Source organism: Carassius carassius, chromosome 3 (genome assembly GCF_963082965.1).
Source record: "Carassius carassius chromosome 3, fCarCar2.1, whole genome shotgun sequence".
Taxonomy (NCBI): Eukaryota; Metazoa; Chordata; class Actinopteri; order Cypriniformes; family Cyprinidae; genus Carassius; species Carassius carassius.
In genome coordinates, this window is record NC_081757.1 from 31,221,994 (window position 1) to 31,240,504 (window position 18,511).

The 18,511-nt window shown below is 37.8% G+C and overlaps 1 long non-coding RNA gene across 1 annotated transcript in view; it reads left to right on the top strand.

The window, feature by feature from the left end:
* The first annotated feature begins 5,308 nt into the window (after positions 1–5,308).
* Positions 5,309–18,511, top strand: part of LOC132125033 (uncharacterized) — a 357,141-nt gene continuing 343,938 nt past the window's right edge. Inside the window, exons 1-2 of the long non-coding RNA XR_009426836.1 lie at positions 5,309–5,371; positions 6,452–6,849. This is a non-coding gene — a long non-coding RNA (uncharacterized LOC132125033). The remainder of the gene's footprint in view (positions 5,372–6,451; positions 6,850–18,511) is intronic.

The window sequence follows — 18,511 nt, forward strand, 5'->3', positions numbered from 1 at the left end:
CCCGCCTCCATCTGAGAGGGGTGTACTTCCTCTATAGCCCCTTTGCTCAGCAGAGTTGACATCTCCTGTCGCAGCACCGCTATTTCCATCGGTTTCGCCACCGTGGAAAGAATTCTGCGGAAAGGAGGCGGGCCTTATTGAAACTGAATGGTGTATCCGTGACAAATCGTGCGTAACACCCATAGAGAAATGTCGGGCAAGCGTTCACACACGGCCCGAGACCATACTAGTGGTCTCAAAATTCCCGCTTCCTGCAACGCTGTCATACATGTTAAAATGTCCGGGCACGAAAAGCTCGTGGCGTTCGTGCACAGGGGAAGTGTATGCATAAGAGCCGTTGCGTCTCGTTGTGTATAATCCTGAAACGTGTCCACGGCAGGAATTAGGCCAACAGATTGAACATCGGGCTCTGCCGCTAACGAAAAGCGGCGGCTGTGCGAGCCGTCATAAATGGGTCGTCTGTACAGGACCCTTGAATCGCCCCTCGAATTCTGAAAGCTGGATTGCGCAGAGTGTCTGAGGGAACGTTTGGCATTACAGCTCATTCCAATGCTGCTCGAAGCACTGTTTGCTGCGAGGCAGACAATGTAGAGTGTGGGGACTGCAGTGAGTTAGATGTGCATTAGTAATCCAACAGCACTCTCTGGTGGAGGGCACAGTCCCTGGCAAACATTAAGGAAAACGCTTGCGTCAAACTCGCTGCGCTTCGTTGTGTATAATCCTGAAGCGTATCCACGGCAGGATTTAATCCAACAAGATAAACATCGGGCCATGCCGCTAGCGAGAACGCGGCAGCTGTGTGAGCTGTCATACACTGGCCATCTTTGCCAGCCTCCGCGACGTCCCTCAAACTCTGAAGGCTGGGTTGTGCAGAGTGTCTGAGGGGGTGCTCAAATGATAGCTCAGTTCAATGACGCTCGAGGTGCCCTTGCTGCGAGACAGTCAAAGTTAGAGTGTGGGGACTGCAGTGAGAGGATTAGATGTGCATTAGCAGTCCAACAGCGCTCTCTGGAGGCGGGCACAGTCCTTGGCAAACATGAAGGAAAAACGCATGCGTCACACTCGCTGTGTTTCGTTGTGTATAATCCTGAAGCGTATCCACGGCAGGATTTAATCCAACAAGATAAACATCGGGCCATGCCGCTAGCGAGAACGCGGCAGCTGTGTGAGCTGTCATACACTGGCCATCTTTGCCAGCCTCCGCGCCGTCACTCAAACTCTGAAGGCTGGATTGTGCAGAGTGTCTGAGGGGGCGCGCGAATGATAGCTCAGTTCAATGAAGCTCGAGGTGCCTTTGCTGCGAGACAGTCAAAGTTAGAGTGTGGGGACTGCAGTGAGAGGGTAGATGTGCATTAGCAGTCCAACAGCACTCTCAGTGAAGGGCATAGTCCCTGGCATATTAACATGAAGAAAAGCGTGTGCGTCAAACTCGCTGCGTTTCGTTGTACATAATCCTGAAGCGTATCCACGGCAGGATTTAATTCAACAAGATAAACATCGGGCCAAGCCGCTAGCGAAACGCGGCGGCTGTGTGAGCCGTAATCCACCATGCGAGTAGCCACATAAATAGCTCACTGAGGAAGGAGAGGCGCGTTTCTCCTGTCCGCTCGGAGGGAGAGAACCGCGTATGCCGGCCAGAGCCTACTCAGAGTTCGAGGCCGCAGCTCGGACAACATAGTTTGAAGAGCAAAACTGCTGATTAACGCGCTCGAGTGGGGGAGAGCGAGCACATGGATTTTTTACTCCAGTGCATCACTGTATTCGTAGTCAAGCCGCACATATCGCCCCTAACCAACACCTCGTGCGGGGCCTCGGCGACCGCAGAAGCGAAACGGTGGGGGTTAGACGCGAGGCGACTTAAGAAATACACTCCAGAGCGAGGATACTTTCTTATATATATATATATTTTTTACTGTAGCCGTAGGCTATCAAGGAGAGAACCTGTAGAGAGGCTGCAACGAACCTCTCATAAGTGCCTCCTCGTGATAACCCATCATACGGCTCCTACCTTTCGTTGACTCATCGCGTCCGCGGTTGAGGAGTATACTGCTCGTGACGATCGCTGTTGAATGCGAGATAATAGGGCACAGAAGATTCGCTTCGTTACTGAAGGAAATGAAATCTGAGTGAAATGGCGCGCAGCACCAGGTATATATATGCGTACGCATGCATGGGCGGTGCCACGCGCTATTTGGCCAATAGGATTGGCGGGATGGTATAGGGCTTCAGACATTCGTCACACCGAAGGTGTTCCCATAGTGGTGACGTCACCGCAGCATTGAAGTGACCTATGAAAGGGAAACAAGTATTTAACGTGTTGTTGACGCGTTAAAATTCACGTGTATTTGACCCTCTTGGCCTTCCATACACATTAGATATAATGAAGGGAGACGTGAAAAAAGGACATCGCGCTGTTTTGATATGGATTACTTTATCACAGAATATTTGTTCGGCAGCACTTGTTTAGTTTAAAAGTAGACATGTCAAGCTTACTATAGATATATCTCTCATGTCTCTTCGTTGAGTATTCACAGAGTTACAGTTCATTCTAATGACGTGTTTGTAAATGAAGATCAGCGCAGACAAAGGCTGCAGACAGCACACCTTGTTTGTTATCTTTATTTTATAAGTGCACAAAGTTTTGTTGTTATTATGTTTGTATCCAAAAAAAAGTAGACCCTTTACAGATTTGATTGATGTATTGCTCTTATCTATACGATTAAAACTGAAGGTGTAATTTAAGTAATTTTCGGGTATATCAGGAGAAAATGACTCAAAACGCGTATATGCGTTAATCGACTCCAGGGGGTTTTAAAAGGCTGTCGTGACTTTTTTTCCTTCCAGTATTCATAAGCTGTATCACGCTGTCAAATTATATTTCATTTTGCACACATAAACAGCTCAAAAACACCTGAAATCTGCTCTTGTTGTGTTCTAATGGGTGGATTGTGTGCATTCGGAGTAATATTGTATTTTAAGAAGCTCTTAAAAATATATAAATGACTTTACCATGTTTTGCAGCGCCGGATCAATCTATGTCCCTGATAGCATACACTTCCGGGCCTTATCTGGGCCAAATCTGGCACATATGGCTGAGTTCTGGCAGTGGCAGAGGTCATTTGGGCCAGATTTGGCCCACACACATCAAGCCGGTTTTAGTGTCAGTTCCGGCATGTTGTATCTGGGCCAAATCCGGCCCATGTGTGACAAACCGGTTTTAGGTTGAGTTCTGGCTTGTTGCGTGTGGGCCAGATCCGGCCAATGTGTGACAAACCGGTTTTAGGTTGAGTTCTGGCTTGTTGTATGTGGGCCAGATATGGCCTATACCAGGTGACCAGATGTGCCATTTTCTGAAGACACGTCCTGGCAGATCACCTTACTTTACCAGTCAGTGGTTCTAAAACTATTTTGAGTACTGGACGCCCATAATATTTCAGGACACGTAATATAAATACATACACACATTTATTTGTCCTACACGGACCTGTTATGAAGCTGCAATGTTATTCGATTTTTTTTACATTTTTGTACCATGTCCTCTGGTGTGACACCATGTCCTTTGAACTTTTTCGGAACCACTACAAATGTTTTGTTGTGCATTAATATGACACCCCTACATTATATATTTTTTTATTAAAAAGTGCATGTTAAGCTACATTATCCTAGAAAATTTTGCAAATGTGTCTTGCTTGCCACTAATGACAGGTTAGCTTGGAATAGCAAGGTCATTCATTGACAGAAAAGGCTGAAACGTCCTTTGGTGTGATTAAAAAAAAAAGGGACAAGGACAAAGTTTCTTTAAAAATCATTTTAAATAATTAAATAATATTTGTTTAACTCCTTTTTTTATACTTTTAAATGCAATAATTACATTAATTAAATTAAGCTCTAATCATCAAAAAAAATATGAATCTTTAGAATATATGAAAAATTTTTAATAAAAAAAGTTACAAAAAATGAACTTTTTTCATGATATTCACATTTCTTCAAGATGCACCTTATTCACACACACACACACACACACACACACATACATATATGAGTGTTCGTAAAAGCAACAATACAAAATCTTAAACTATAAAAGTGCCACTTTGTCCCACTATTATGTGCAGGCCTGGCTTTTTGCACTGGGCTATAGAACTACAAAATGAATTTTAAATTAGCAATATAATAATTGAATGACATTTTGAATTATGTAGTGATCTAATTCTATCCACCAAGCAATTGTATGTGAATGTAGGAGACTTATGGTCATGGTTATAGGGAAATAACAAGAAGAACAAAGTGCAGTAAAAGGTAAAACTGTTTGCACTACGCTCATAATTAAGACAATACGTTAAAAATAACATGGTAAGATACAGCAGTTTGCAACAGTAAACAGCAAAACAAGCTGTTTGTACAGCTAATATAGCTGGAATGACACCGAAAGCCAGACACATTAAATTTACAAATGGCCGCGCCCCCTCTTACAGAAAAAAAATAAGGGGCATATGTTTATTTATGTAACGTAAGCGTGTGACTTTTAATTCGTGACGTGCTTTCATGGGCGTGCGCGCGGCCCTGATGGAGTTGCCATGGAAACGGAGCGCAACACTGCAAATGTCACGAGGAAACACCCCGTTTCTCGCTGATTTCACTGTTTTCAGGTGAGTTAAGTCCATAAAATCACACAAATATTACTTATAACTGTTGTTGACACTTCTCTTACTTGTATTTGACTCGCTTCTGTTGTTTATTTACTTTATAGGAATGGTTTAATGTCTTCGAAAACGTCGGTTAGCATTTCTACCGTTTTCAAACGACGTATCGTCAGCTATGATAACTCTATTGTGCTCTTATTTATGAAAGTTTGGGCTTTTAATCAAATCTTCATCTGTAGATGATAGCTTTTGACTGTTTTGTTGGTAATCTTTCAATGGATGATTGGAAATTGCTTAATTTATTTAACCTTAACATTTACACTTTACTGTTTATCGATGACGTCACGTTATCAAGGAGCGCGAAAATTTGATCTTTTTATGATAAACATAAAACTGTTCTGCGATTTCAAGAGTGACAAAATAATCCTTCTACAACAGAAGGCAGTGTCCAAGATTTCAATATTTCTGAAGGGAGCTGCTGACAGATATGTAGGAAGCGCTGAAAAGGTTAAGTAACCTAACGTTAATATGCATTTTTTTCACAACATATATCACAATGAATCTGTTATTTTATTTATTTATTTTTTGCATTTCACCTGCTCTTGCTTGTTTCCATCTAATAAACCTGGAACTGCAGACTAAATATTGTTGGCTCTGTGTCAAATTGCAGTCGGAGTGAACCTACTGTAAGACAACATCTCAAAGATGCTATTTACCACAAGACTAGTACAGTAAGTCAAACCTCAAATATACAGTACACTAGTGTTCAAAAGCTTGACGTTGATACAATTTGTAATAATTATCTTCTGCTCACCTCTGTAGTAATTATTTGATTAAAATATGTAAAAAGAGTAATATTGTGAAATATTATTACAATTTAAAATAGCTGTTTTCTATGTGAATACATTATAAACTAATTTATTCCTGTGATGTGCAGCTGTATTTTCAGCATCATTCCTCCAGTCTTCAGTGTCACATGGATCCCTCAGAAATGCTGATTTGCTGCTCAAGAAACTTATTATCAGCGTTGAAACAGTTGTGCTGCTTCATTTTTTTTGTGGAAACCGTGATGCATTTTATTTTTCAGGATTCACAGATGAATACAAAGTTCAAAAGACCTGCATTTATTTGAAACAGATGATTTTGAACAATTTGATGCATGTAACACTAACATTCAAATGTTTGGAGTATGTAACAACAAATCCCAAAAAAAAAAAATTCAGCACTTCTGTATTTTAACATTGATCATAATCAGAAATGTTTCTTGAGCAGTAAATCATCATATTAGAATGATTTCTGAAGATGTGACACTGAAGACTGGAGTAATGATGCTGAAAATTCAGCTTTGATCAAAGGAATAAATTACATTTTAACATAATATTCACATAGAAAAGAGTTGTTTTGAATTGTAATAGTCACAGTGTTGCTATTTTACTGTAATTTGATTCAATAAATGGAGCCGTGGTGAGCATAAGAGATTTTACAGACCCCAAACTCTTGAATGGTTGTGTAAATTACAGTTATGATGTTCCTCCCAGTTAAATTTTATTAAAATGTATTAAATGTTACTCTGGCATATGCAGTCTATTCTATAGAGACTGTGTCTGTTCCCCAAAAACAGACAACAAATAATATGTTTATTAAGGGATCTAGAAAAATTATTTCAGTTTAAACCTACTAGATTAAAAATAGTACTCAATGTACTCCGTTGTTGAAATAGTAAAAAGTGCACATTGCCTGAAATGATATGAACAGCAGCTATGCTAATCTTTCTCCCTTTGCCTTCCTGTTTCTGCAAATGTCCATCCCAGGGTTATTAGAAACTGCACAGCACAGGACTTGCAGGACTTGTGAGGACTTCACATGATACCAGTACTCAAAAGACCTTAGATGATGGCAACTATAGATGGACATACAAACTACCGCCACTGCAAAAAAGGTAATGTTAATTTGAAAGAGCTGTGTCACAGTATCAAGGGCTCCCTTATCAGTTCTGCTTTCAGTACTGGAGAGTAAAAGATAAATTTTTTTTGTTTGATATTTTTTGTTTGATGTTTTTATTAGTACATATACGTTATCTTGCACATTTTATCTCCCCAACAGATTCTAATTTGAAAGAAGTTTATAATGCATGTTCGCTACTCCTAATTCAGAAGACTGAATCAGCCTGTGTATCTGAATGTTTCTCATACTCACTCCTCTCTGCCGCGTCTCACAGAGGATCCATTTACAGAAGCCTGTTTCGTAATGCTTGTTTATACTCGGTATACTCCAAACCGCAAGACTCTACGAGCGCATCTGGCAATATGGACAAAGCTTAAATTCAGTTTAACTGCATTGCTAATTTCACTTAGAAGAAATGAAACATTCAGCACATTTTCCACTTGTTCTTAAAATCCTAAATACTTAAAAATGAATAAATTGTCCTAAAACACAATAGAAAATTTAATGGAATTAAGGGTTATAATGGGAATTATATTGGCTTTAATGTAAACTATAATGGTGTCTACTGGTATTTGATGGATTCTATTGGTGGGATGTAATCTGGCAGATGGGAATAAATAGAACAGTAATTCATATTGGAATAATGCCCTAAAACACACTACAAAAAGTAATTTTGTAATTGTTTTAATGGAAACCATAAGAATTTCTGTGATGGTTTCTATTGTTTTTTTTTTTGTTTTTGTTTTTTTTCAGCAGGGTAACGAAACCCATAATGTCCTGCACACTACTGACAATATTAAGCTAAAGCTTGACTTTGCAAAATCACAACTGCACTATCTGTCAAAAAAATCACAATTAGATATTTGCCCCAAATCGAACAGCCGCAATATGTTATGTGATATACGTCATGTGTATATGTTGTCTTTCATTTACTAACTGCTTGTTTTCTTTAAAAAAAAGAAATAATAATACTAGCTTCTCTTATCTTTTTGTATTCATTTATATATATATATATATTATATATATATATATACACACAATTAACAAAAGCAAAAAAAAAAGGGCCTCTAAAACTAGCTAATTTTCGGAGATACTGAATTTGGGATTTTCCTTAGCTGTCAGTTATAAACGTCAGAATTAAAAGAAATAAACATTTGAAATATATCGGTCTGTGTGTAATGAATAAATATAATATACAAGTTTCACTTTTTGAATGGAATTAGTGAAATAAATCAACTTTTTGATGATATTCTAATTATATGACCAGCACCTGTATATCATTGCTCTTTTGTTGATTTTGATTGCTTCCATTTATAAGTTGCTTTGGATAAAAGTGTCTGCTAAATGTAAATGTAATGTTAATGTGTATTTAACTATATTTATAAATATTTATCTGTATTTTTTATTTTGTAATAATGTAAATGTATTTGTTTTATATCTATACATGCAGTTGTATTCATGTATGTATATTTATTTGTCTAATTTTTATATTTTAATAAAGCAGTTTAGACTACATGAGTGTTTTCTTTATTCTGGATGAATTACATATGGTTTTGTGTCTAGAAAGGGTAAATATGGGCCATATCTAACCCAGAAGTCAGCCACAACTGGGATGGATCTGGGCCACATCTCAGAAATGGCGTGGTTGACATCTGGGCCAGGTGTCGCCCATGCCATTTGTGAGATGTGGCATGGATCTGGTACAGTTGTGGCTGACTTCTGTCAGACAAAACTGGGCCAGGTCTGGCCCAGATGTCACCCAAACCATTTCTGAGATGTGGCCCAGATCTGGTTCAGTTGTGGCTGACATATGTCAGCCAGACTCAGGTTGAGTCATCGCCGTCATTCCGCGCGGTATGTATAATAATAATAATAACATATGTTGGTTTAGCTTGTCAGTGTGAATGAAATGTGTATTTATTTGTCCGCTCTCGCCCCGAAACGCAGCTGTCATGTGACTTTTTTTCCCTTCGCAATGTCAAATATTGCATTTTGCACACATACACGGCTCAAAAAACCCTGGATTTTGCTCTTGTTGTGTTCTAAAGGGTGGATTGACTTTACCACAGGGAACTACACTAACTTTTTCCACTGGTGGCTCTTGTGCTAATAACTTTTTCAGTTACTGGCGCATAACATGATTTGGTCGCACAAATTATTTATAGTAATTATTGGATAATAATGAACAATAATGAAACTATTGCATACAGATGTGCTTTTTGTTTTACTTGTCATCTTTTAAACCACATGCCTTGTTCTATTTCTTACAGTACACACAGTGCATTGCTCCGTCTTGTAGCTGGGGTTAGAGGGGCCCTGGTGCAGGTTGTACAGTGGGCCCTGTTTAAAATTGTTTAATTTGTACTGTATGCTCATTCTATTTATTTATTGGTGCTTTTACATAATGTTTACATTTTTTTAAGTTTGTTTTTGTTAATTTAAAATAGCACTGCATAGTCTTCACTGTAAAATAAAATACACAATCAAACCAAAATGTATTCAGACACCTTCAACATTTCTCACATCATCACAGTTTATTTGCTGTAGTTTAGAAATTGGTAATAAAATATGACAATAACTCAGAACAAATTCATCTTGATAATGTCGGATAACTTTGATAAAAAGATATGTAATGGAATCAACCAAAACTTCAGACAACTGTCAGTATGACAATATTTACACAACTATCAATACTTTGTTGAACAGTTACCAAGCAAGCAATGCTTAATTTGGTTCAGTCTGTGGTGTGAAAAGGTTGCATTAGCAATTAAAGAAAGAAACACTTAAGCAAAACATGGTCAGGTCCCTAATTATTATTTTTTTTAAAATCAATGTCACTGGTAGCCTACAGTATGAAGAATTTTTGGGTATAATATTTCACAGATCACTATTTTGTCATACTCACTTACATAAATGAACTAGTGGCCTGCACCCACTAGTAAAACAATTCTATCTGATTTTTGGATTGACTTTGGATAAATTCTTGTTAAAACTACAAAGTAGCTAATTCAATCAAGAGCAGTGAGTGATTTACTTTCATTTTCATACATTAAAGACTGACAGCAGAGCTAGTAAATTAGGCGCGGTCACCTTAAGAGACAAACGCATCCATTATAATGATACACATCCGATTTTTTGCAACTCTTTACTTTCACTTAAGACATAACCACATACTTTTTTTTCGAACACACTTTCCAAGACGGGTATTTCGACATATTTTGTATGTATTTGTTGTCGGTACAAAACATAGGCGTCGATTTCGGGGGGGACGGGGGGGACGTGTCCCCCCCAGATTTCGTCATGAGTCATTTTGTACCCACCACTTTTTTTTTTTTTTTTTAAACCTCGAGTTCTGCTGCTGCGCTGGCTACACGCTTTTCTGTTCATTAAAACTGCAACAACTGTAACATTGGGATACGTTCTAGGTTGGGGGAGGGGGAGTCATCGTGTCACTGTTATTATTTTCTCTATATGCCGGTTTCAACGGCAACAACATAAACAAACGTTACTGCGCATGCGCGCTTTTGCGGACCTAACTTAACTTCCGGTAGACTTCCAAATAGAATCAATAACATCAGCCAAGTCCCTCTAGAGTAGATATTTTTTGATAACAAACAAAATATGTTTGCTGCATGGATCAGGCGGACTTAATGAGAATGCAAATCCATTCTTTGCCAATAGGAGATGTTTTAAAGCATAGACATAAAGCGCGAGAAATGGAGGTTTCCCCAGTAACAGCTGTAAACAAAGTACGCTCACACACGCTGCTTTATCAGGCATATAACATGCAAGTCTTCCTTCAGAAATACAGCGATATAAAAAACACCTGTGCCTCGTTTTGATATTTAAACATATAAATGTAAGGGATTATTATTATTAAACGTGCAGTACATAACGTTACCCATGTTTATTCAGCGAAGCCTTTTTGAAAATCGATCAGTTTTAAAATTGTGGTGAGTTTCCAAAAATAAATAAATGTATGGGAAACACATCCCGCAGCACAACCACCTGAGCCCTCAGTCTACTCATCGCCTTGACTTTAACCGCGTTTGTAGAAGGCACTGCAGCCAGACCAATATACACAACACAGACCGGAAGTTAACTTAGGTCCAGGCGCATGCGCCCGATGAAACCGTCTATATGACTATCGCGCTTCTTTTTTTTAAAGAATGTTTTTCAAATGAGTTGACAGTTTGGAATGGACAGTGAATGAGCGGGAACGAGGCTACCTAGTCTTTGCTGGGATTGGCCAGAATTTCTGGCGAATGTATCATAGACGAGCAAGTCATTTAGCCTTCATACAATATCACAAGGTTGCATCCTAGTGCCATGGACTATAACATATCAAAGTGATAACTTGTAGAACAAATCTAATGTTACGTTAGACTTCCTTAGCCACCAACTTAATTAGCTAGTTATGGTTTGCGTTCATACAGCAAGTGTTGGGGGAGATGATTGTTGAGTAGTCAGTATCTTGTTTAATTATTGCTTGAATCTATTGCTGAATTCTGAAATAGTTGTGATGATGATGATGATGATGATGATGAGGAATGGATCAAGTTTTAGTCAAAATGCCTGATGTAGATTGGATGGATGCATGTTGTTGTGAATTGAGAGCAGTCAGATCATGGTGTGATAGTCAATAGTGTTCATGTGCTACACGTATTTTTGCTTTTTCAATCTTGATAAAATTTGTAGTGCTTAAGTTGTGTTGTGTGTAGATATGGTAAATTGTACTGGGAATTAAATCAAATTATTACATGGCTTGGTTGAATTCCACTGTAGAATGAAGTCTGTTATTTCTTGATAATAACACCGTTGCCATGAAAAACAGAGCGTTGCTATGGACGCGGCAGGATTCTAATCGTAGAGACGGAACTATTTTCTTTAGCAAAAGCAATACAATCGTGTTTAAATCAATAAACTCTTTTTCAAATCAATATTTTGTGTCAAATTATTGATTTATTTGGTGGGTAGCCATGTAATAAGCGGGATAATGTAGAGCGAGGCCCGATTTTGGGTTAGATTTTTTTCCCCGTTTTCAGTGGTTATAACAAAGCAACATGAAAGAGAAATTTGGTAATCATTGTTTAGGTACATTAAACCACGTCATGGCCATGTCATATTGTCAACATGGTACTTATATGATGATATGAAGCAGATTAGTGGGTCATATATCATATGTCTAATGCTTTGTACGGCTTTCTTCTTCATAAAACGAGTCGGACATCATCACATTTTTGTATACATTTTTATTTATTTACATTAATAAGATACAGGACGTCTTTCAAAACATGACCTGCGCGAAAGAGAAAAAAAAAATGCATCATTGTACCCACCACTTCTGAAAATGCACTTCTGAATGCGTCTCTGTCCCCACCACATTTCAAACCAAACTGACGCCCATGGTACAAAAGCAAGAAGACTTTGAGACGCGTGTCTGCTTGCTCGCTCTGAACACCAGAACACCGCGGTGCTGAATTGAGCTCTTTCGTTTTTCGCTCTTTTTTTTTCTGTTTATTTAAACTGCGATTTGTATTTGTTCGTTCAGATGCAGGAGGACGTGAACGTTCTGAAGGAGAGCTCGGTTCAGTCTTGCTGTCCGCGAGACGCGGCTCTCTCGTGCAGACCGACCACAGCGCGAGTCACCAGCTGCTCAGTTCAGCTTTCCCGCATCGCGGGGCTGAAGCCAACTTGATGTGTTGAATGCTCGGAGCACGTTATAAAACTTATTCTTAAAATACACATTTCTGTATTAATAAATGCTCATATTAAATCATAGCATAACACATAAGTAGGTACAAAAATAATCAGTGATGCATATGTTACCATTTTGGTCGCAGTGTAGTTCCCTGCTTTACCATGTTATGCAGCGCTGAGCAATCGCTGTGACATTCAGCCTGACAGAGAAAATCTCACAAGCACATTTAAACACTCATTTTCATGCGTAAAATATATTCTTCTAATTGTTTTGTGTCGTTTCGCTGCAGTGTTTTAATGTGGAAGGCTGTAAATACTCTATGTGGACTTGAAGTGTTCAGAGAAATACATCGCGAGCTCGCGGGCAGATGGCTGCCGCGAATATATCATGTTATTACTTAAAACAGTTCAGAAACATCTGAATTTAGCTCTTGGTGTTCTAACGGGTAGATTGCATGCAATCGCCGTAATATATTATTTTTAAAAGGTCTTAAATAAGAATAAATTCGCTCGTTGTGAGCTCCGTGGAGACCATGCTTGAGCTGACCAGCCGTGATTCTTCTCTCATCTTTCTGACTGCTCTCTGCCCAGAAATCAATTATTAATGAGCCCTGACCCCTGTAATAATCAGATATGTTGGTTTAGCTTGTCAGTTTGAGGGAAATTGTATTATTTACTTGTATTGACCGATTTAAAAGTGAAATTAAACCAGACTCCGGGTATTGCAACAGTAGGGGCGCGATTTTTCTCAGACAATGTAAGTCTATGGGTAATGTATTAAACATTTAAAAATTAATTTAAAAAAAACTTTAAGTCTGATCACTCTGAAAAGATATAGCACACACCACCGCTCTATCCTGCAGGTGTCTGCCGAGTTTGGGGCTTGTGGCTTTAAAGCCCTAGGAGGAGATACGTTTTGAATTTTTTAGTCTCAGAAAAATAATAATAAAAACTAGAATTAAAAGTTAGTGAACTAACTTTGATGTTGGCTTGGCCATGGGGCAAAAGAGCCACAGTACTTGTATGCCCAACATTCTTGAGCTGCCCCACTGCAAAAAAAAAAATAATAATAATAATAACATAAATACACCTGTAAAAGTTTTCCATGGTCCCTTGCTGTTTTCTTTTCTAATAAAAAGCCTAGGCTATGATAACATAGCCATAGACACGGTTGTCTAGCTGGATGTGAAATAAGTCATGCCTATTTTTTTCGTGTTTGCTATTTCACAGTCCTGTCACCGTCGCGTTGTGGGCAACGAAACACAAGATGACTGAAACAATGCGGTTTAAATCAAGGTGATCATAAGGGGTCCAAGCACAATGGTTTGTATAAATGATGCAGTTGCACAATTAGTGTATCTTTTCAAGTAAATTATAAGTCCTTTTGTGAGTACTATTATATGCACAACGTGAAAATAGATAACTATTATAGTGTCCCTTCTTCACTTTTTCAGTAATTTGAGATAACTTGATAAATATATTGGCAATACTATTAAAATATGATCAAATTTAATGGTATCTAGGAGATGATTGTTTTTGCATAATTACTAGATTGGGTTTTATGAAAGTTTATAAAAAATTATGAATATTTTTTTCTTTTTATTTATGCACATAAATGAAACATTTTCAAGTTTTTGAACAGATGAGGTGTGCTATATCTTTTCTAACTGATTGGACTTACGGTTTTTATAAAAATAAATATAAAAAATCATAAAAATCCTATAGACTTTAATTGACAGGATGTTCAGATGAGCCAAGCGCCAAATCCCATTAGACTCAATCAAACTTTGCTTCTATTAACTTTTTCTAATCATTTTAAACTCATTCAAACTAAAACTAATATTTCTAATTTATTTATTTGCATAAATAAAAAATTAATAAATATATATATATATATTTTTTTTTTTATAAATTTCAATAAGGCCCAATATAATAATAATGCAACAACTATAATCTCCTAAATACCATTCGATTTTATCTTATTTTAATAGTACTGACAACATATTTCTCAAGTTATCACACATTACTGAAAAATTAAAGAGGGGACACTATATTAGTTATCTATTTTCATATTGTACATATAATAGTACTCACAGAACGACTCATAATTTACTTGAAAAGAGGCAATTTATGTATTCACTTGTATTTTTAACCGATTTAAAAGTGAAACTAAGGCAGAATCCTGTGCTCCGCTGATAAATAAAGTTACTTTAATATTCAAATCCGGTATCATGATCAACTTCCGATTTATATATCAAAGGTTTAAGTTCACATGGTTGTTTTCGTTTCTATTCACCAAGCAATTTTCTATGGACCCTTGCTGTCTTCTGTTCTAATAAAAAGCCTAGGCTATGACAATAGCTTCGACAGAATTGGCTATTGAACATAAACTGTTGAGAAATAAATTGGAAGTTGATCATGATAATCGATTTGAATATTAAAGTGATTTCATTTACCAACTGCTTTGTCTCTGAATATATCCTGAAGTATTTAGTATTTATCCTGTGGTGCCATCGTGTGGACAACATAAGCAATGTGGCCTTCATTTCCCATTAAAATCTAATTTACTAAAAGCAGCTGGTAAATGCAGTCTCCCCTTACCAGTCACCCACCATTTTTGGCATGGAGACAGAAATGACATACCCAAAATAAAAATGTTTTTGCTCATGATTCTTTCTGACTAGATACATAATCACTCAGACTGTTATGATAATAGCGATATATAAGCTCAAACATAAAAACAAAATTAAAAAATATTAAAAACATATTTTTTTAATGTATTTAAAAAATGTTTTGATGTAGGATATGAGTTTAGCAACACAGTGTAGCTAAAGCCACAAGTCTACCAAAGCTTCATATGAAAATTTCATAATCTAATCTGTAAAACTGTGAATTTTATGAAATATTGTCATGTGTGTTTTTAGAGAAGGCTAATCAGATTGATTTATGGCACTTGTCATCTCTGTAAGATCTCATGTTAACATTCCTGTGCTCTCTGTATGCGTGTTGGCTTTGAAAACTCCCCGTTTCATATGAGTCTTTCGAACCTCCGCCAGGTATGACACATTATCCGCATTATTCTTTTATCATTATTCTTTTGCTTTTATTACACTTGATATTTCGTGTGTACAGAGGTGTTTCAGTGTTATGGTAAGATATGAACCAGGAAGTTTACAGGAAGCATGTGACACGATGTGGGGTGTCCGGTTATGACACTCTAAGATTGACATGGGGAAGGACCAATCGGAATCTGACTGACACACACACACACACACGAGCACCCAGCACTGCACACACACACAGATTGCTGGGAGAGGCTGTTTATCATCAGATCGCGTAAATCAGTGGAAAATGAATAGAAATTACGATTCTGTCTGAAGCAATATGAAGTAAACATCAGTAAATATATCCATATATCTCCGCGGATATGCATCTTTGGTCTATAAATCCTTATTGACGCTGTTCAGTGAGTCTATGTGAACACAAATAAACCGCTGCTGACGTGACTGAATATGAATGAGTGGTGAATTTCTATTCAAAATGTGGCAATACGGATTTATTATTTTGCACTCCTGACATAAATTACTAAATAACTGTCACTGCAACAATGTTTTATCAAAACATTGGTCAAATATCGAAGCTTGAGTCTTTAAACTTTCAATTGATGCACAGTTTGTCTAGATAAAGTAAGAGTGATGTTTAACGTGCTGTGAAAGTGAAACAATAATAAACTGGGGCCGTCGGCGATGTTATTTCTCAACAGTTTATGTTCACGTGGCTGTTTTCGTTTATATTCGCCAAGCTAATATGAATTTTGAAATAATCGTGTACTTGATTTGTCCGATCTACCGACGAAAAGCCAGAATCACTGTCCTCTGAAGCTGGAGAGATGGATGTTATTTTCACCTAAGACAAAAAGATCACACAAGCACTCATTTTGAATATATTCTTCTAATTGTTTTGTGTTGATTCGCTGCACTGTTTTAATTTAAAAGGCTGTCTTAACTTTTTTTCATAAGCTGTATCACGCTGTCAAATGGGCTGGCTGATGAAGAGCTCATTATTTCTCTCTCGTCTTTCTCTCGGTTCTTTGGCCAGAGACATAATTATGTTGGCTTGGCAAAGCCAACATACTGTTATGCTATTTAAACTTCTTTTTTTTTATTATTATTTTTCTGAGACTAAAAAATTCTAAACGCTTCTCCTCCTAGGGCTTTAAAGCCACAAGCCCCAAACTCGGCAGACACCTGCGGGATAGAGCGGTGGTGTGTGCTATATCTTTTCAGAGTGATCAGACTTAAAGTTTTTTTTTTTTTTAATTTTTAAATGTTTAATACATTACCCATAGACATTGTCTGAGAAAAATTGCGCCCCTACAGTTGCAATACCCGGTCTAAGGTTTCACAAGCTCACAACGAGCGAATTTATTCTTATTTAAGACCTTTTTAAATTAAATTATATCGGCGATTGCACGCAATCCACACGTTAGAACATTTACATTTACATTTACATTTAATCATTTAGCAGACGCTTTTATCCAAAGCGACTTACAAATGAGAACAATAGAAGCAGTCAGGTCAACAAGAGAACAACAACAGTAGGCTATACAAGTGCCATGACAAGTCTCAGTTAGTCTAGTATAGAACGCATAGGTAGGTTTTTTTTTTTTTAATTAAAAGACAAGAAAAGGAAAAGTGCTAGTGTTAGTTGGTTAAGTGCAGGCGAAAAAGATGAGTCTTTAGCTGTTTCTTGAAAATGAGTAAAGACTCAGCTGTACGAATTGAGATTGGGAGGTCGTTCCACCAGCTGGGGACAGTCCAGGAAAAGGTCCTTCACACCAAGAGCTAAATTCAGATGTTTCTGAACTGTTTAAAGTAATAACATGATATATTCGCGGCAGCCAACTGCCCGCGAGCTCGCGATGTATTTCTCTGAACACTTGAACTCCACATAGAGAATTTACAGCCTTTCACATTAAAACACTGCAGCGAAATGGCACAAAACAATTGGAAGAATATATTATACACATGAAAATGAGTGTTTGTGCTTGTGAGATTTTCTCTATCAGACTGAAACTCACATAGATTGATCCGGCGCTGCACAACAAAGCAGGGAACTACACTGCGACCAAAATGGTCACATATGCATCACTGATTATTTTTGTACCTACTTATGTGTTATGCTATGATTTAATATGAGCATTTATTAAAACAGAAATGTGTATTTTAAGAATACGCTTTATAACGTGCTCCGAGCATTCAACACATCAAGTTGGCTTCAGCCCCGCGATGCGGGAAAGCTGAACTGAGCAGCTGGTGACTCGCGCTGTGTTCGGTCTGCACGAGAGAGCCGCGTCTCACGAACAGCAACACTGAACCGAGCTCTCCTTCAGGACGTTCACGTCCTCCTGCACCTGAACGAACAAATACACATCGCAGTTTAAATAAACAGAAAAAAAGAGCGAAAAGCGAAAGAGCTCAATTCAGCACCGCGGTGTTCTGGTGTTCAGGGAGCAAGCAGAGAAAAGTCTTCTTGCTTATGTACCGACAGCAAATAAATACAAAATATGTCGAAATACCCGACAGAAAGTCACATAGATTGATCGGCGCTGCACAACATGGTAAAGTCATTTATATATTTTTTAAGAGCTTCTTAAAATACAATATTACTCCGAATGCACACAATCCACCCATTAGAACACAACAAGAGCAAAATCCAGGGTTTTTTTAGCCGTGTATGTGTGCAAAATGCAATATTTGACATGAAGGAAAAAAAAGTCACATGACAAACCGCGTTTCGTGGCGAGATCGGACAAATAAATACACATTTCATTGACACTGACAAGCTAAACCAACATATGTTATTATTACCGGGTCAGATCTCATTAATAAATTATGTCTCTGGGCCAAAGAACAGAGAGAAAGACGAGAGAGAAATTAGCGCTTCATCAGCCAGCCCAGTTATCACGAGCTCAGAATAAAAGCATTTTTATATTTTTAAGAGCTTCCAAAAATAATATCACAGCGAATGCACTAATCCACCCATTAGAACACAACAAGAGCAGATTTCAGGTGTTTTTGAGCTGTTTATGTGTGCCAAATGAAATATAATTTGACAGCGTGATACAGCTTATGAATACTGGAAGGAAAAAAAGTCACGACAGCCTTTTAAAACCCCCTGGAGTCGATTATTGCATATACGCGTTTTGAGTCATTTTCTCCTGATAT